This window comes from Dermacentor silvarum, chromosome 1, assembly GCF_013339745.2.
Source record: "Dermacentor silvarum isolate Dsil-2018 chromosome 1, BIME_Dsil_1.4, whole genome shotgun sequence".
Classification (NCBI taxonomy): Eukaryota; Metazoa; Arthropoda; class Arachnida; order Ixodida; family Ixodidae; genus Dermacentor; species Dermacentor silvarum.
Window position 1 is genome coordinate 374,382,675 of NC_051154.1, and position 3,437 is coordinate 374,386,111.

Sequence of the window (3,437 nt, forward strand, 5' to 3'; positions counted from 1 at the left end):
TTCTAAGCTGTCTGATGTTATCCCTTGTCTTCTCAGTTATCCTCTCCTGTTCACGCTGTGTTTCTTCCCGAAACGATATTTGCTCTCGCAGAAATGACATAAGCCTGTTAGGCTTTTCCTCGCATTATTTTCCTGTTGTGCTGATTTGTGCGCTAGCTTGCATGTTTGAGCTGTTTCTCATTGCTTCTTTTGACTTGAACTGCAGGGATAACTCCGGTGGAATTGCTCTTTTCAAAGCTGTCAATAACATCGGCGCGAAACTCTCGGTCTCCACCTTCAATGATTTGAGTGCTAATGTGTTGACCTGCACTCTGTTCCCTAGCTTGCGTAGTTCATCAATTTCTTGCGCCGATCTCACTTTCTCTAGGCTCAATAGCTCGGTCATATGCAGCTCCACTGATTGTTCACGATTTCCGAACGTTGTTTTCAGAATTTTTATCGCTTCATCATAATTTTCTTCTGCAGAGTACTGAAGCAGTATCTTCAGTTAAATTTTTCTCCATTTGTTCGTTGGCGTTCTTGAGGCTTTCGCTTATTCCCTTAATCTGAGCATGCGTTGAGATAAACTCTTCTCTGTTAGCTCCTTCATTAATTTGCTGTTCTGCTGAGTTGATGAGCTGCGTTATCTGGGAGCGATGCGCTTTCCTCTTCTACGTTACTACTTCTTTGCTCATTGCTAGGCGGTAAAATGACCTCTTACTTGTCAGTCAGCCATTCCGATGCTTTTGGTTTTCACTTCGGTCTCGTCGCTCGATCCAGGCTGATTTGCTGCTCCACCGCCGTTTTCTTCTCTTCTGGTTCTTTGCAGGTTCACCTTCTTGTGGGCGAGGAGGTAGTATCCTGGTTCACGGCACCATTGTTAAAACGATCGAGACCGGTGACTGCTTCGAACATGAACGGTTTTATTGAAGAAGTGAAGTAGCGCGCGTTCGCGCCAAGGAGCCGTTCTCTTGCTCTTCGTCTTGGAGTACTTTTATGATGATATTGTTACGCGAAGAACGAGTCAGTAAGACGGGCAACTATTTACAGGTTGTATTTACAACAGCGGTTGCAGCAGCGGATGCATCAAATGTCAAAGAGACCGGCTGAGATAACGGAGCATAGAAGTAGGGGGGAGGGGGGTGCATTGCGCGCCCGCACACAGGCACAGCCGTGCTGCCGGATCAGCCAGCTAAAACATAGCCTTCGCGATTTCTTTCTACTCGATCAGAGCACCTCTGAAGCGTGGGTTAGGGTGCCAGTTAGAGCCCAAACAAAACCAAGTCACAGAATTGTAGTAGCCCAAATATAGCCACATAGCCAAGTCGTCCAAGTCGACGCCAATATTTTTTTTCGATAGCCCAATTTTGCTATATATAGCCAAACCTGGCAACACTGGACTTGTATGATTAACTGCAGTTTACGTTTCCTTGTTTTCTTTTTCTCTATTTGTTTCTCTATCTCGCATTGTTTCGTCTACCACATTTGTGTTCTCTGTACATTTTGTCTCGCATATTGCTTTTTAAGTGCACCAGTACGAAGACCCTCTAGCTGTCCCTGGGCCCTATAAAAACATTTGATTGATCGGTTATTAATGTTATTGTAGTATGAAGTTGATGTTTAATTATGTACTAGTATAATATTTCAGTTCAGTAGCTTTTGTGCAATATCGTTATAGTGTGACAGTTTTTTAAAGCATCAATTAAGTGAAAAAAACGCTGTTCGCTTGATCATATCCATTGTGCCATTAATTTCTTCTGAGGTTTAATAACGGTTCGCTGCCATGTCCAGTATTGTGCAATAAAATAATATGGAACTGCAATTGTTACATGCCTCACAGAACAAATTGAATGTCTTTCTGAATCAAATCATCATTGTAGGCTGAAAACAATAAACAAGCTGGTATTTATTTCTTTTGTGTGTTGACTTGAAGTGTACAAATTTTGAAAATGACCTGTTTACATATATTTTTTACATATTATACAGATGAGCTGCCCCCATACATTTGAATAAGTGCTTCAATAGTAAGACTTGCCAAAGGGCAATGAGAGACACCTATTAGAACCCTCTGATTCTCTGTTTGTAGTATTTTACGCTATGTTTTTTCATTATTGTCGAGAAAGACAGACTTCACATGTTGAAACCAGTTAGAATAGAACATGGCCTTAACACAGTGAAAACATTTCTAGCAATAGACTCAATGCCGCTCAATGCGAAGGCCTCCCGATGCGGTGTTGGTGCTTCAAAGCAACCTAGAAAAATTAATGAAATGTTCCATGGGAAAGATTAGAGAGAAACAAGAATCTGGAGACAAGCTACGAAATTGGTAAATTTTAGCTGTTCTAAATGTCTCTTTGTGAGCGCCACAGGTGTTTCAATTCCTTTTTTTTGCTGATTTTCTCAGAACCCACTTTCGCGTTTCTTTCACGCACCAACAAGCAATCAGGCTGAATATATACGGTGATAATGTCAGCAAGCGTGCGATGAAATCGCTCTGTCAAACCGTTAGTTTGTGGATGGTAACTCGACGCTGTTTTGTGGGTGCTACCAGAGGCACGCAGGACTTCGTTTAAAAGTTGCGAAAGAAAGACCTTTCCACGGTCGCTTAGCAGTACCCGAGCAGCACCGTGGCGCAGAATTATAGCGTGAAGGACGAAGTCGGCTACCTGTGAAGCTGAACCAGTGATCACCGATGTTGTCTCAGCGTAGCGCGTCAGGTGGTTGACGGCGGTCACTATCCACCGATTGCCAGCTGCAGTAACAGGAAGGGGCCCGTAAAGGTTGATGCCAACAACCTCAAATGGTGTAGTGGGACACGGAATAGGCCGTAATTCGCCGGCAGGAGCAGAGGTTGGGCGTTTGCGACGCTGACATGGAGAACAGGAACCAACGTATCTCCCCACACTAGTAGAAAGGCCAGACCAATAGTAATGGCTTCGAATGCGATCGTAGGTCTTGTGGAAACCGAGATGGCCAGCAGTCATGTCATCGTGGAATGCTTCCAGGACATGGGCTCGAAGAAAGCGCGGTAGAACGGGCACGCAGCGTTGACCGTGAAGGTGGTAAATGCGCCGATACAGCACGCCATTGTCCAGCTTGAATTGAGCGAGTTGGCGTCGAAGCCGCGCGTTAGGTGGGCGAGAAGCACCAGAGAGGTGGTCTATCACACGCCGACAATATGGGTCAGCCCGTTGGCGAGATGCAAATGTTTGATCGTCGTCCTGACAACGGTGGTCTATTGAGGTAAGAGAGGAAACCGGCGTAGAAGTGACATCCGAAGAGGTGCTTTGCGACGCAGTTGCCGAGGTGTCGAGTGGGTGCGCAGGAAGCGGGCAACGAGAAAGAGCGTCAGCATCTTTGTGTTTTTTGCCTGACTTATGAATAATGTCAAAGTCATATTCTTGCAGGCGGAGAACCCAGCGACCCAGCCGTCCAGTCATGTTCTTGAGAGTGGAGAG